General features: G+C 46.9%; 1 protein-coding gene and 1 long non-coding RNA gene across 2 annotated transcripts in view; both read left to right on the top strand.

Annotated features, from left to right (window-relative positions):
- The window catches only part of ZNRF2 (zinc and ring finger 2), a 70,955-nt gene extending 66,601 nt beyond the window's left edge, over positions 1 to 4,354 (top strand). The window contains exon 5 of the mRNA XM_028526222.2: positions 3,076 to 4,354. The gene's annotated coding sequence lies outside the window, so the exon portion shown is untranslated. The remainder of the gene's footprint in view (positions 1 to 3,075) is intronic.
- A 950-nt stretch (positions 4,355 to 5,304) lies between these two features.
- LOC118497028 lies at positions 5,305 to 15,159 on the top strand. The gene is made up of 3 exons (XR_004899570.1): positions 5,305 to 7,082; positions 10,819 to 10,824; positions 15,148 to 15,159. It is a non-coding gene; the product is annotated as an uncharacterized LOC118497028 (long non-coding RNA).
- The last annotated feature ends 219 nt before the right edge of the window (positions 15,160 to 15,378 follow it).

Raw genomic sequence — 15,378 nt, 5'->3', positions numbered from 1 at the left:
TTTGTTGCCCTTATTTTGGTTGTGTGAAGAGGCACACTGTGTCTACCTACGCCTCCATCTTGGCTGGAAGCCCCCCTCATTGGAGATTCTTAATGCATACAAGCATGTTAAAGACTGGAAGAAATTCTGCCTGGTGCCCCAGCACCTCCAGCAGCCTTCAGGAACCTCTGTATTGGTCGGAAAACCCAGAAATGTATTTCTTGAGTAAGACTTAAAAGTTGAAGTCACTCCCTGATCCCTGGGCTGCAGAACGGATGCTGCTCTAACAGGCATGAAAGCCACATTCATCTCATTGCACATCTCCGTCAGAGCCCTGGGGGGCCGGGTCCGTTGTCAGGGAGCTGCGGTATTTTGAGAGGAATCTTTTCTGAGCAGCTGGTCTCAATGGCGGCCTTAAACTACTCAGTAAACCGTGTTGCAGACAGGTGTGCTGTCGTCCAGGCTTCGTTTCTCCCTTTATAGAACACAGGCAGAGTAGACTTAGCAGAATTCTTTAGACATAATACTGAAAATTGTAGAATTTTCGGGGTGGTAGATGAGCGTGGCCTCAACCGAAAGTGACCAGCTGCATTAGCCCCTCACGGGAGAGGCAGCCTGTCCTTTGCGGCTTTGAAGCCGGGCACAGACGTCCCCTCCCCCTCTGGGAGAGTCCTGGGTGACGTCTACAGTGTAAGGCTGTTCCTTCTACAAAGAAACTCTGTGGTCGAGTGTAGCTGCCTTCAGGAGTCCTCTGAGCTGGACCTTCTGGGTAACTTGCTGCAGCTTCTCCATCAGCACTGGCTGCTTCACCTGGCACTTGGATGTGACGGAGGCGGCTTCTTTCCTTAAACCTCACGAATCAACCTTTGATAGCTTCAGACTTTTCTCCTGCAGCTCTCCCAACTCTCTAAGCCTTTAAGAATTGAGGAGAGTGGGGGTCTTGCTGTGTGTTAGGTTTTGGCTTCTGGGAACTGGCCGGTTTGATCTTCTCCTCAGACCAACAGAACTCTGCCCGTGTCAGCAATAAGGCTGTTTCACTTTCTCATCATCCGTGCGTTCACTGGAGTAGCACTTCTCATTTCATTCAAGAACTTTTCCATTGCATTCACGATTTTGCTAGGTTTCAGCCTGTCTCAGCTCTCAATGTGTCTTCCCCCTAAGCTTCCTCATGTCTAGCTTTTGATTTAAAGTGAGAGACGTGTGACTCCTCCTTCCACTTGAACACTTAGAGGCCTCCGGAGGGTCATTGATTGGCCAGATTCCGACATCGCGGTGTCTCGGGGAGCAGGGAGGCCCGAGGAGAGGGAGGGAGGGAGACTGGGGAAGGGGCAGCTGCTGGAGCAGTCAGAACACACCCAGCATCTGTCAGGGTCCCTGTCCTTCATGGGCATGGTGCGTGGTGCCCCAAAACAACTGCCACAGCAACAGCAAAGGTCACCCATCACAGAGCACCATAACAGATGCGATAATAATGACAAGTGTGAAATAATTGCAAGATTTACCAAAATGTGACAGAGACACGAAGTGAGCAAATGCTGTTGGAAAAATGATGTTAATAGACTTTGCTTGATGCAGGGTTGCCACAACCTTCAGTTTCTAAAAAAAAAAGCAAAAACAAAAAAACGCTGTCTGGAATGTACCAAAGGGAAGCAACTGAAGCACTTGAAGCATCAAGTGAAGTGTTCCTGTAGCTCAATAATAGCAGCTGCAGCGAGTGAAGTAAGAAATGCAGCCTGCAGTGGGGCAGCTGTGAGGCAGCTGTGAGGCGCGTGCAGTCCCAGCGCCTGGGCAAACTGGCCAGTACTGAGGGGCTCGAGGCTTTCGAACCCTGTTCCGTGGGGTGAGTCGGATCAGACGGAGGCACGGGCGTGCGTTAGGGTGAGACCGCTGTGTAAGGGCAGTGCCGTGACGGGGGGTGCTTTGAGTACAGGTGTGCGTGTGTTTTTATGTCACTGTGAAACGGTGTTTTGAAAAGGAGAATGCTTTGGTGTGTCTTCATGTCACCTTATGTCTGGGCCAATAAATTAAAACTGGCTAAAACTATATAAGCATTTTTAAAGAGAAGTGTTGACGCTAAGAACCGATACTTATAAAATGAAATTTTTATCTTAGTATCTTATATGCCAAAGAATACGTCAAGATTTTTCACCTTATAGGTAAAAATTTGTCTTCTAGAGTCAGCAAACGTTTTTGTGTGAAGTGGAATTTCATGGAATGAAATTGTTTATGTCGTGGTCTGGTCCGCTCAGTCTTCCCTTCCGTGTCTCAGTGAGCCTCGGGACGGCGCACACGCCTCTCATCCCACGTGGGTCTGTTGGTCTCAGACGGATTTTGGTTCCCTCACCCCGTGTATCGGTGTCATCCTTTTCCGTATTTTGTACGTAGGACCTGAGTGCGGTGGCTGCTGCCCTCAGAAGTACGGGTCAGTAGGGTCATCTCTACTGGAAGTGTCGTTTGAAGACGCAGGGACGTGAAATATCTTGACTGTTTACATTTTGCTTCTGTTCTGGCTGCCCTTGCTTGTCATGCTAATTCTTCTTATCTCTTTGCTGCCCCAGATCTATAGTTTATGGGTTGAAAGAGGAGTCAATGTCCTTAAAAAGTTTTTGTTTTGTTGTTGTTGTTGTTATTTCTAAGGCAATTTGTAGCAGCAGGTGCAGCGTTTCTGATAGCATTTCTTACAGGGTAAGAATGTAATAGCCCAAAGTAGAGTTACATGAGTAGAAGGTGTTGATTAGTTATGGAATTGCTTGATATTTTTAATTTGAGGTTTTTGGTTATTTGGGGAGAGATTTAGTACACTGGGGAGATGTTTTCTGTACTCTGGTATAGCTTTTGTTGTAGAAGGGAATAACTGATGTAGTGGGGGGGGGGTTTGTTTGTTTGTTTGTTATATTTTGAGCTTTAACTGATCCTTCTGTGCCCTTGATCTGTGCTTTAGCAGAACACTGATTGTGTGAGTTTTTAGAGTAGCGCTAAGTGTGTGAAAGTTTGCGTTGGCTAAAGCAAGGGTCACAGGAAAAGGAATGCTGTGTCTGGATTTGCGTTGCTGTTGTGGACCGCTGCTTAGACCAAGGTGCGTCTACTTTTACACAGGTTTTCTTCTTTTCTCAAGATGCTCGAAAGACCAAGAGGATATGAGGATCTGTCCCTGGAAAAGCAAAAACAAGAAACGCAGGCATGCTCAGCCAGAAATCGGAGCGCTGTGCTACTCGGTGGGTGCGGAGCCGGACAATCGCACAGGGAAGAGTCCTGCCGGAGAGAGGACCCCTGCCACGGGGCGCACTGTACCAAACATGGCCCGAGGACTCACAGGGACTCTGCACATGCTGCACACCCCTTAGTAGTCATCCGCGTAGGTAACACTGACACACGTTTTGTGTTCAGACGCCAAAGTTAACTGATTGAAACGTTGATTCACTTTTTTTTATTAAGTTCTCTAGAGCTGCGCAACTGGTGTTTTGATTTGTTGTGTTTTTTAGTTTGGGGGTCTCTTCGTTTTCCTCAACATGATGTTTCTGCATTCATCTCTTCTTTAAATTGAAGACCACATAATTTATTTCCTATAAATTAAAGTCTTAAATGTGAAACCAAGAAATGTAATCAAGCAGTAAAACATTCTCTGAATGTAGACCATGATCTCAAGTTGTTCTATTATTTTTCCCCAAAGGTGGAAAATAGACTTCTACATAGGAAAGCTAAAATACCTTAACATGTTAAATTAATTAAAAGTTTAACATTATCAGAATGCAGTCCAAAGAGTAATCAGGTTACATAATTACTTTTAATTAATTAAATCTCAGATTGTCTCCTGAATTACAGTTTATGACGTGTATTGTTTCTTCTTAAACAAAACTGCTGACAGCTGATCGGCGGAGTCCTGCAGCTATGCAACTTTTAAAAAACACAGTTACGAGTCTTGAGTGCTGCCAGCTACAATAACTCTGTTGTAACGGGTATTTTTGTTTGTTCTTCCCATGTAATTATTTTATTGTGCTTTGCATCTCCAGGCAGTTTTCCCACATTTGGGTAAAATGCTTTAGCAGGTTGTAAGCTTAATAACTTGTGAAAAGGGTAAAATAAAATTTTCTTGAGTGGAACTTGGAATAATTTGAGGGACTTTTATATACTTTTAAAAATCAGAATTTAATTAGGATGCCAGATTTATAGCAATTTGCATCTTTAGTTTTCCAGATAATCTGGAGGTTAGCGTTTGATAAATGATTTTTAAAGCAAATATGAAGATTTTGTTAACTTATAATTTATTAATGTGTTATTACTGTAATTGAAAATGTTATAGAACTTTTAAATTTCAGTCTTGTGTAGAAAGAAATGTATTAAGCAAAATTATGTGAATAAATATTCCCACAAAATACATCTGAATGATTAAAGAATACTGGAAGAGAGCTGTTAGGGTTACAGCCATGAATGTCCTTTTTTTTTTTTTTTTTTTTAAATACCAGAAATACCAATAAGTAGATTTCTGTGTTCAACAGGGGAAAATGTTATCGGTGAGCATTTAAGCAGTGCACTTTACGCAGAATAAGTGAAAGTCGCTCAGTACTGTTCTCTTGTGTTAAGCCTTCTTTAATGTGTTCAAGTATTTGCTTTTCTATTCAGTGCTGCTACTCTTTATTCCCCAAATTTTTCTCTACTCTGTTGCCTCTGTTTTATTTTTTTTTAAGGGCATGTACAGGAGCAACTGCTGCTACCCAGAAACATTTGTGTATTATAAACAATTAAAAGAGTTTTTCATTGCTCTCTGTGTGATTCAGAGCAGATAACATTTTCCCCAAAATTATGCTGTGAAATGCCTTTTGTTATGCTGCCTTTGATACAAAGAATCTCAGACCTCCAGTGTGACAGCTGACAGCACAGTTTCTTAGGTGCTTTTTAACAAGTTTTGGGAAATATTTTTCCCTCAAGGAAAACATTCTTTTTCTTAAAATTTTTCCATTAATCACGAGATCTTAATATAAATCAATTTTATTTCACATTTTCAAGTTTGTAAGCTTTCTTTCTCACACACACACACACACACACACACACACAGTCCCCCACCCAGGAAACACCTCTGAGAACGTGAACAGTTCACCTTTTTTCTACTACCTGTGTAGCGTGGCTTTGTCGTCTTCCATTCCGAAGGAGAAGATGCTCTCCCGCTGTGGTAGTTCACTGTTAATGTTCCTCTGGGAGCTGAGCTTCTGATACGAATTGCTCGCTGGCCTTGAACGTGTAACGGCCTCAGTCAGTCCACTTCTTCGCCCTCCTGCTCCAGCCTCGTCCGCTGTCCGTCAAGGTCCGCGCTGCAGCGGCCGCAGTGGATGCTCCCGGGGCTTCAAAGAAAGCTCAGCGTCTGCCGGTGTCAAGCGCGACTTCGTTATTACCTCTGTCTAGAACAGTACTTACTTACCTGTGTTTATAGCCGCCCCTTTTCCATTAAAATCGACAAGTCAGCATTTCTCACTTTAAACTCAGTCTCCATCAGTGAATGACTTCCTAAACCGAACTGAGAAACCGAAAAGGAAATGGTCATCAAGCCCAGATGCTCCAGTTTTTCCTCCGAGTCGCTGTTCTGGAAACGGCCGTAAGTGACACTCTACACGACGTCACTTGTCGTGTGTCCGGACGCTAAACAGTGCGAGTCGGACAAGGAACCGCGTTAGGGGTGTACATGCATAGCTACTGACAGCTGAACGTTGTGGAGACCAGGAAGATGGAAAGCCCGGGCCATCCAGTTAGTTACAGCCTCCTAGCATCTTCGTAAATGTTAATAACTTGTTTTCAGATAAGATCACACTTGCAAATACAGAAAACACTGTCTCTGAAACGTCACTTGAGTGCCGCTCTTTTCTTCATGGTGGATTTATTGCCAATTTTGACTCCGTCTTACTCTGATCTGGCTTCCCCCTGCCCCCCACCCCAGAATGCGTAAGAGCTACCAAAATTATTGTCTGTCCTTTGGCTCCTTCCTAGAGAAATAGACGAAGCACATTAATCTGTGCTTTTCAGATCTAGTTGTAAATCGGATGTAGATTGTGTTTTAAGAGCAGTGTTCATGATTGAAATATAAGTAATGGTTCCTATAGCTGGCTTTTTGTGGTAGCTGAAAGAACATTTAAAAATTCATGTTAACTGTTGCATACTATATAAGTTTTATACTTACTTGATATGTTATACAATTATTTCAGTTTTTACCCACTAAACATTAATGCAGCATAGCCCAAAAGTGCTGAAGGGGTACCCTCAGCATATTTGCAGTGTGTATTTGGAAAAGATTTCAGTTCAAATGAGTTAGTGAAAATGGCAGATTCCTTTTCAAATCTTATTTTCATTTCTGAAGTTGAGTATAGTGATGAGTAAGAGCAACCATTTACATTAACCTAATTATAGCAAGATGTAGGGGTGTTCCTTTAAATGAAAAAGATGGTGGATTCAATATAAACATAACCTAATTTTTTTTTTTTTACTAACTTGGAGAGTGGAAAGGGGAATTTCCTGACAATAGGCTACATTTTAACAAAGCATGAAACCTCTCTGTCGAAACTCAAGAACAGTTGAGTTTGCCACCTGAGTGACATTCACACTATGTGCTGATAATATCAGAGTCATCCCACTCTCTCACAGAGGAAGTTTCCATACAAATGCGGTTACCGGGAACTTTACAAAACTACGTACGAGGTAAATACTGCTTCTTAAGGATGAGGACTGTCGGTTAGTTGCGGGAAGTCTTGTCGGTCGCTTGGGCCGTTTCCTTGCGATTTGGCTCATCCTCAGTTGAGCGTGGTACGTGTTAACAGTGGGCCGTTACATGTGAAGTGCCCCTTGTTCTTGTACGTATTCTGTGAGTTCAAAAAAAATTCTGGCCAGCCACTATTTTGTCTTTGGCCCATTCCCCTTTTCTGCTGAGTTATGTAACTTCTGCTGTTTTCTTTGCTGTATTGTGATAACAGTAGGTATCTGTTTTACCGCCTACTTTTCCTCCCTACTGGGAGCTTTCCCTTCTGAGACCGAATTGCCACTGGTTTTCTTTGGAGGAAGTTGCTCCTTGCTGTGCTCCTGGTGGTGATTCTCCGTCAGGAATAGCCGGTGGAACTTCTCTGGTCATGACCTACCCAGATGATGCCAGGAGCACCTACCTACCGTATTCCGTGAGTGCTGTGCTTAAGGGAGGGAACCGAATGTCTTGTTTTCTTTTTTAAACCACAGGATCCCTGTGTTGCATGGGAACTACTCTGGAAAGTAAAAGGCATTGAAGAAAACCAGATATGTTAATATTTATGAAAATGCAGCAATACCATACTTAGGGGAGTCAGTATGTTTCCAGATACTTAAGCCATCGTTAGTTATAGGACAATAGCTAATAGTAAGATAGACTGTTGGTTGCTTATTTATAGAGAGGCGAAGAGCAGCGCAGCATACACTGACGCCCCAGAAATAAATGAAATTTTTAAAAGTGGCATCGTATTATCTATTAACCAATATTGTACTTAGCTCTGCCCTGGATGGTGGGGCACCTCTCAGGACCCCAGGTCTTCGACTGAGTGTGACTGATTTCTTCCATTCCCAGATTGGCATGCCTGCTTTTTGATGGGACACGCAGAGATTCGTAGGTACTGATGATCCGTGTTTGTGAACTTACGTTTCTGCTGACACCCTGTCACCAGCGCACCGGGCGCCAGCATCTTGGAAAGATTTCATTATTTGTCAATACGTTTTGAGCACTGAGTGGGTACAGTACAGCTAGTCGGCTCTGTAAGGGGCCACACAAGACCCTGGGGGTTCTGTGAGGATACTGGCCTTTACTGTTACAGTAGCCCACTACATTTTGTTTCTTTACAATGACTAGATGAGTTTCATTGTCTGAAAATCAAGGTACTGATAGATACTTACCTCTGTCTCTTTGTTCGTGGTCTTCACAACTCTTCTGTAATAATACCTCTTACTTTCCTCCATTAGAAAGTGTTCTTCTGTTACATGAGGTATCACAAGCATCAATCACAAGAAACACAGAAAATGCACTAGGAGCAACTTGTATTAGTATGTTCTTAATTAAAATGAAGCAGTTCATTATGGATATTTTTAATAAACCTTCCAAATGATCTTGCCAAATTATCCTGTTATTTAGAAATAGAATATGAGAGGATGCTTTCAAGGAAATTTGTCGTTTCTACCCGTACGTCTAGAAGTTGGCAGTGCATTACGGTGAAACTGAGGATTACCTGTGTGCTGAAAGATTGCCATGGATTAACTGATGTCACAGTTTTGTTACCTGTTTTCGTTATAACCATTATCACAAGATTGAATCCAAGAGTATTAGTTAACATTTTTCAGTAGCTTAAGAAACAACTGTTCGCGGTGGTAATGGGTAAAGCGCTTTCTTTATTACATTAACCATATGTAGAGATTTACTTCGAAATTTCTCATGTGAAACCTATTTGTAAATTTTGTCATTGAACTATGACTAGAGAACCATTAAGTTTTGCAGAGAGATGGTCTGTCAGTACATCATCATAACTTTATAATTTAGGTTTTATTTAGTGACCTTCCATTATGGTTTAAAAAGTGGGCTCAGCCCTTCGTCTTCTGAAGCACGGTGTTAGTGCTGTGGGGCGTGCTGAGTCTGCAGCCCGCCCCGTGGCTCAGAACCTGGGCTCCGTCTGCGGTCAGACCGCCTGGGTTCGCCCTTCCCGGGACCCTGGGCGAGACGGCCTAACCTCCCTGTGCCTCCTCGCCTGTAAAAAAAAAAAATGACGCTGCCGCCTCCCTCAAGCTTGTCGTGAGGGTTGAATGGGAAGGTACACATAGGCGCCGGACACCTAGTGAGCACCTTACAATGTCAGCGGTTATTATAAACAATAACGGTGTTTGTGTCCATCCGTGAGTTAATACTTCCTGTTACCCTCTCCAGCCATGAGGTGTAGACGTAATAATGCCTTAGACCTTAGGTGCTGTTTAAGAAACCTAAGTGCAATACAGGGCATTGTGAGTTCTGATCTCCCCTCTGGCTAAAATCTAGAGATCTACTATTTCGGCAATTACATATTGAAGCGCGGCTTGGTCCTGCGGACCGTTAAGGACCAAGAGTATTGGAATCCAAGACAGCTGGCCTCTGGGAGCAACTCTTCAACGGGTGACACCCACAAGCAGACCAGCGTGTAATCAAGACAGTAAACGCTGTGACAGACGTGCGCAGGGGCTGTGGAGGCAGGAACGGGGGCCGTTAGACTCAGGCTGGGCAAGAGCGTGACTAAACTAAGTCTCCAAGAACAAGCACATCAGGGCGCGGGGGGTATGGAGGACGGGTGGGTCTATGGAGTGGGGAGCTTGGGGAGGGTGTTCCCAAGGCAGAAAGCAGAGCTCAGACACACACGACGGGCTCGGAGAGTGGCTCTATGGAGAGAGGTAAACAGGTGGCAGACCCTGAAGGGGTGTATGTGCCAAACTGTGACCGAGGTCAAACGATGACCTTAAGCAGATTAGCCCTTCAGAGTAGAGAGGGGGGAGGCTAGAGGCAGAGACGCCCTGTTAGGAAATTGGTAGTAATTCGGGGGAGATTACAAGGGGCAAAGGTGAAGCGGCCACACCAGGAACGGCGGTGGGGGGAGAACTCTCGAGTAGAGTGAACTCATCCTGGTAGCCACTTAGGTGTGAGGGACGGGAGGCAACGCCAGGACAGCTCCGGCTGAACGTCTTTCCCATCTTGAGGGGTTAGGCCTTAAGGACAGAGTCTCTGCCCCCAGGGAAGCTCACTGTGCCGGAAGCATCTGCTGGATGCCCCGAGAACAGAACGCCAACTCTGACGTGAGCGCGTTGGGTCTTCAGTGGGAGGCAGAGCCTTGGGAGAGGCCAGACAGGAATGCCGAGCAAGTTGTGAGAGAGCATGAGAGTGTGAGTGTGCGCGCACGCCCGCACACAATCAGGTTCGGGAAGTATAGAGACACCGTTGTTGCCATCACCGTTAGACGAGTCGGTGAGTGTGTGGTGAGAACACTGAGCTGGTTCCAGGTCTAGGCCGCCTGGTTGGACCTTCCCCGGCACCTCCCCCCCCCCACCCTTAACCTCGGTGTCTGTTGGAACAAGGCCATGCGTTCCCAGGTTTGCGTAGCAAAACACTGAGACGTACCCTGAAGCATTCTCGGGGTCTCTCCTTGGTTCCTTGGTCCCACACCCGTCCATACCGGTGTGCTGAGACATTCACAGCAGGGGGCAGCTACGGCTGGAAGCGGAGACTGCAGCAGCAGGGAGACGGGTGGGGTGAGTCCTGCTTCTGCGTGGGTGTTGCTGTTGGGGGGGTGGGGTGGGGTGGGTTTTCAAGAGTAGGGCCGGGAAAGGCGGATCAGTCCCTGCAAGACTATAGCCTGCTGCTGGCTGCATCGTGACCACCTTTGTCTGGCCCAGGACAGAAAACAAGGACGGGTAGGCCTGCCCGGGAGAAGCAGCAGAAACCTCAGGATGGCCTCACGCTAGCTTAGGCCCAGGGTAAGTCCCCACAGGTTACCTAGTTGAACACAACATGTCCACGGGAACAGTGATTCCAGCTCTCACCGGTGTCTCCACACCGGCCGGGAGGTGCTCCTGGAGACGGTGTGGAACTTTGTAGACCAGGCAGTCTTGCCAGTCAAGGCTGTGGGAATGATAGAGACTCAGCAGCAGGAAGGGAATGGCCCTAAAACAGTTTTCTTTTCTTTTCTTTTCTTTTCTTTTCTTTTCTTTTCTTTTCTTTTCTTTTCTTTTCTTTTTTTATTGCTTTTCTGGCCCTAAAATATTTTTTAAAACTCATTATAGTCATACATATGCATGATTTAAGATTTGATTTCCCACTAAAATACAGTAAAGATAATTGTTCTGCATTACCAAATGATGCCATAATTGCAGCACGGAGTTGTTCGGTTCGCCACGCAGTGCCTTATTCCTGGGGTTCTCTTCCGTGAGCTTACAAATCCAGCATTCATTACTTTGTGGGATTTTTTTTTAAAAAGTACACCGTCGAAAAATACCTTCCCAACAAAGTCTGTTTGCGATCTCTGTGCTTTCTGATTGGCTCAACCTTTTAGTGAGTAGCGGGGTGACTGACACAGACGGTGCAGTGTCTACAGGGTAAATTCCTGTTTCAGAAAAGCATCAAATCACTGTATGTCACGAACCTTTCAACTAGCTCCCTAACCATTGGAATGCATGAACTCTGCCAGTGTTGGGGGCGTTCCTCACACAGCCAGCCGGAGGACACCTGCGAGAGAAGGTTCACCGTTCGCTGTCAGGACTCAGGCCCTGCCAGGGCCTCAGGCCTTCTCAGGGTGTTCAAACCCACACTGCCACCATTGTAGCATGCAACCAGTATAAAAGCTACAACAGTGAAATAGTTTACATTCTTTTTCTTGTTCCAGTCTTGGAAATTCAGCGTGTTTCGTCTCTGCAGCACGTTTGTGTTCAGAACTAGCCGTGTTGTAAGCCCTCGGGCGCCGTGTGTGACCAGCGGTACTGTACGGGGCGCAGGCCTCGATGATGGCTGTGGGAGGCTGGTTTTCCACTCCCGGCTCTCCCGACCTGGACGTTTTGGAAGGTCTCACAACTGCAACTTCGTGCAGGCCCGTGTCTCTCAAGGTTAGTGTAGCCACTGTGCCTGAGCAGAGCTGGCCCTGGGCTGGTACCACACCGAGGCTGGTCCCTAATTTTTTCAGTGAAAGGGGCTGGAAATACCTCGAAAAGGTTGCTAGTCTAGTGAATCGTCTCCGTGCGCTCTCACAGATACCACTGGCTTTGGGTGTGTTTCCCGGTTTGGGGGGAGGAATGTGCAGGCGCTGAGTAACTGGTCAGTTAGGAGTCGGCTGGCTGTGAGGTTCCAGCCGAGACCAGCAGGGATTGTGACTAGTGCTGACGAACAGCTCTTCTGAGCAGTCCCCGTGTTGAGCTCTGCCGGGGCAGTTCCACAAGTTTCCGGCCTTCTAGCAGGAGCTGCCCCTTGACCACGTTCAAGCTGAACCTGCCACCCTCGTCCACCAGACCCCAGTCGAAAGCTGAGCCTCTGCAAAGCCAGCTTGAGAGTCACCGGCAGTCAAGCCCGAGCTGCCTCCCGGAACGCGCTCCCTAGTCGGTGTGGGAGTTCTGTGCCCAGACGCCCTGTGGAGAGAGTCTGGGGGTAGGGCTGTGGGGGGGGGGGGGTTTGTCTGCGAGGATGGACTGTCCCAGGGGAAGACACACCGTCTTCTGCTTGGGGGACCCTCCCAAGCCAGGGACCCTCCACACTTGGCTAAAATCAGACCAGCTCAGGAGGGAGAGAGGGAAGGGCAAGGCCTTGCCCCCACCCCAGAGATTCCGAGTTCCTTGTTCTGGCGTGATCCTGTTCTATAGCCAGCGTGCAACCCTTACCTCAGGTTTTCTTGCACCCCACTCGTGAGGGCGAGAGTGCCAGCCACGTCTCAGACCGCTCTTGCTGCGTTTTCTCTGGTTCTTTCCACTGCTCGGTGGACCGGTGGACCGGTGGCTCTGTTTGAACGAGAAGACCGCTCCCAGCTCTTCGGTTCGGTTCGTAGACTCGAGACTGCCTGATGAGGCTGGGCCCAGGCCCTTGCTGTGCCCAGCTAAGTTTGTAGATTCCTTTAAAAGAAAACAAAAAAAACCCTTTCTACCTCCAGAACGTGGCTCTGCCAAGTAGAGGCAGACCTTTGACCTTCCAACTCTTGCTGCTGGCTTTGCTTTTAAGAAACTCGACTTTCCCAAAGCTGAGCAATGATGTCTTTGTTTTATCCTCGTCGTTTCTCCCTCCTGGAGCGGCAGCTGCCGGTGTCGTCACTGGGCACGCCGACGCAACCCACCAGAACGCACGGGATGAGGACATGCAGGGTTCACTCCAAACGGCATTCTGCGTGTGGCTCTCCCGTCGGTCCTCGGCGAGCCAGCGTGGGCGGCTGTGTGGGATTGTCGTCTGAGTCTCATTCTGGGAGTTGTGTTGCTTATCTTCAAAAGTCGTCTCCCTGAAGAAGGAGGTGGGGGAGTTGACTTGAACTTGATCGCAGGGTGCCTTGAAGTGTTGGTTCATTCATTTTGCACAAGTTTGTTGAATGTGAAGCAGATGTAAGGTGTTGGGTGAGCCCACCCGTGAGAAAAGACAGTGCCCGCCCATAAGGAGCTTGCGGGTCCGCTTTCCGAGCGAACGTGGGCAGTGGGGTGGGTGTGCGTCACAGCCGCCGTGTGAACAGCAGCATGGGTGTGCGAAACCTGCTGCTCGAACGAGCACCTGTGTCGGGCCTCTCCAGGCGTTAGATCCGTCAAGTCCCCGGGAAACACTCGATTGGACGGGCGTGTGTCCGTGCGGCCCTGGCAGGCGAGAACGGACGGAAGCACTGCACACACGCAGGGTGGCAGCGGGGACAGCCAGGCAGAGACTTGTGCACTCACTCGCCTTTGGTTCTGGAGGCCTGTTTGCCCAGTGAGAGTGCTGTTGGAGTTCTAGCCAGGTTTTTCCTTCACAGCTTTTAAAAGTAACTCGAGGCCCTGGCTGGCATAGCTCAGTGGATTGAGTGCGGGCTGCAAACCAGCAGGTTCGATTCCCAGCCAGGGCACATGCCTGAGCTGCAGGCCATGGCCCCCAGCAACTGCACATTGATGTTTCTCTCTCTCTCTCTCTCTCTCTCTCTCTCTCCCTTCTCTAAAAATAAATAAATAAATCTTTTTAAAAAATAAAAGTAACTCGAATAAGTTCTAACTTCCATACAATAAAAACATCCGTCGCAAGGAGACCACCTGGTGAGCTTGGACACGCAGACTCCCATGCAGCTCCCACCACCACCGAGCTGGGGAACATCTGTGTCACCCTCCAACATTACCCAGAGCCCCCTCTCGGTGAGACCCACCCTGCCCCCGCCCTGGCGGCCATCCTCAGCCCTGGGCAGCCATCGGCCTGCTTTGTCTCGCTGGAGAGCAGCTGGAAACACTCAGTGTGAATGAACTTCATTTGCGTGAGGCTGTTTCGCTCAGCAGGTCTGCAATAGGCATCACCGTTGTTGCTTGAATCAGTTCTTTTCTATTGCTGAGCAGAATTCCATTGTACGAATATACTGCCGTCTGTTACCCATGTTTTCAGGGACACCTGGGCTGTTTCTAATTTGGGGCTCTTATGAATAAAATGTCTGAACATTTATATATAAATTGTATGTGAACGTGTGAGTTCATTTCTCTTGAATAAATGCCTAGGACTAGAATTACTGAGTGGTGTGGTAGATATTATTTTGCTTTTTAAGGTTCTGCCAAACTGTTTTGCATAGTGGCTGTACCGTGATACATTTCCACCAGCTTTGCATAATGGTTTTGCCACATTATAGCCAACACACTCAGTTGGCAGACAGTCTTTTTAATTTTGGCTATTCTACTAGGTATGTATTTCATGGTTTAGTTTGAATTTACCTAACCACTAATAATATTACGCATTTTTTATGTACTCACTGCCATTTCTGTATCTGCTTTGGTGAAAGGTCTGTACAAATATTTACCCCACTACTTCTTTAACATTTTTGTTGCAATATAATTTACATACCATAAAATCCAATCACTTGAAGCATACACGTTTGTGGTTTTTAGTATAGTTACAAAGTTGTGCAATTCTCAACATAACCTAACTTTGGAATGTTTTTATCAACATAAAGAAACTTCACGCCCATTAGCAGTCACTCCCCATCTCCCCCTCCGTCAGCCCTGGGCAACCACTGATATGTATTCGGGCTCTGAAGTTTCCCACTTCCGGATATTTCATTTAATGGAACCGTACAAAATACAGCTTTGCACCTCGCTTCTTCCACCTAACACGATGTTTCTGAGGTTCACCCATGCTTGGCATGTGTTAGTGATTCTTCACTTTTGCTGAAGCGCATTTGTTGTATGGACATACCACATTTGTTCATCTGCTAGTACAGGGGCACTCAGGTTGTTTCCACTTTTTCGGCTGTTCCGAGTAAGCTGCTATGAACATTGGCCTTCAAGTCCTTGTCTGGACGGTGGAACATGTCAGAGGGTCACCCCCCCTCTCATTCCCAGGTCACTATGTTAAGTTTCTGTTCTGCCCAGCTGCTGCTGGCCACAACCAGTGTCTCAGCCTCAGGCAAGCCACACTGTTGGCCTGTCCTGATTTCTGCCAAGATCGACATTGTTTCCAGCATTACCCCTGAGTGTGAGTTTTACCCACATTTTGATCCAAAGCTGTAGATCCTCAGAGCCACCCCACTGTGATGGAATTGTAGTGCCACATAACTGGGGGGGGGGGGGGTTAGGGGGTTAAAGGGTTAAAGCTGTTCGTGGCTGAAATGCCAGACCCCACAGTTTTCGCCAGGGTTCAGCAGGTTTTCTTGAGTAAATGTTTCTTAGTTTGTTACGTGCCTCTGGTGAGTTTCCAGAGTTCTAAAGTGA

This window comes from Phyllostomus discolor, chromosome 10 (genome assembly GCF_004126475.2).
Source record: "Phyllostomus discolor isolate MPI-MPIP mPhyDis1 chromosome 10, mPhyDis1.pri.v3, whole genome shotgun sequence".
Classification (NCBI taxonomy): Eukaryota; Metazoa; Chordata; class Mammalia; order Chiroptera; family Phyllostomidae; genus Phyllostomus; species Phyllostomus discolor.
The sequence above is the reverse complement of the archived record's forward strand: the minus strand, read 5'-3'. Positions and strand labels throughout refer to the sequence as shown.